The sequence below is a fragment of the Myotis brandtii genome, unplaced genomic scaffold (genome assembly GCF_000412655.1).
Source record: "Myotis brandtii unplaced genomic scaffold, ASM41265v1 C41725783, whole genome shotgun sequence".
Taxonomy (NCBI): Eukaryota; Metazoa; Chordata; class Mammalia; order Chiroptera; family Vespertilionidae; genus Myotis; species Myotis brandtii.
The window spans coordinates 1-801 of record NW_005307655.1 but is presented as its reverse complement, the minus strand read 5'-3'; the positions used below and the strand labels follow the sequence as shown (position 1 = coordinate 801).

Below are 801 nucleotides of genomic sequence, written 5' to 3'. Positions count from 1 at the left end.
ACCTGCCAGGGTTTCAGGCTAAATTCCTGGTGGGAGACGTGCAGGAGGCAGCGGATCTATGTTTCCCCCACACCAATGTTTCTCCTCTCCCCCTCTCTCTAAAAATCAATTTAAAATCTTTAAAAACAAAAACCAGAAAGAAGAAAAAAGAAAACAGTGCCTGGTACACAGCAGGCCCTCAACAAATATTTGTTGAGGGGAGGGTGAAGGTGGGTGAGGATGAAGCCGGTGGGTAGGGTCCGGACCCACCTTCTTGAAGCCCTTGCCCCAGGGATCAAGGGCCACTCACTCGAAAGAAGTCACGAAACAGGTCTGGGAAGGAGCCCCCGGCACCAGGGTCAGGTTCTTTTCTACGGCCCAGCCATTCCCGCCGTGCTCCACCTCCCAGCCTCGGAAGCCCTCTGTGGGATGCAACAGGGTTGAAGAGGAGGGGTCAGCCGGCCAGCTCGCTTCTCTCCGGGCCCCGCCCGGGCTCCTTCACCACCGCCCGCCCGCTCCCACCGCTCATTTACTGGCCTCCTAGCTCCTCCTGCCTGGCCCGCCCACGCGCGGACGTCCTCTTTCCAAGAGGCCTCACGTTCCAGGCAAGCCCGCCCCCACCAACACCGCGGCTTCTCCCAGCCCCGCCCCCGACTCCTCTTCAGCGCCGACGGAGTCTACAGTCCCTGCACTGCGTGGTCCCCGACACGGCCCGGCCGCCGGGTTCCTTCTGCCTTTCTCACCCTTCCGTCTCGTCTCCCTCCATTGCCCACAGCCAGTCTCCTCCCCTCCAGTCCGTCCCTTTCCCCAGCCCCACCCTGG

At 61.4% G+C, this 801-nt stretch overlaps 1 long non-coding RNA gene across 1 annotated transcript; it reads right to left on the bottom strand.

Annotated features, from left to right (window-relative positions):
• Positions 1-313: 313 nt before the first annotated feature.
• LOC106725727 lies at positions 314-801 on the bottom strand. The gene is made up of 2 exons (XR_001361661.1): positions 723-801; positions 314-401 (listed from the first exon to the last, which is right to left on the bottom strand). It is a non-coding gene; the product is annotated as an uncharacterized LOC106725727 (long non-coding RNA).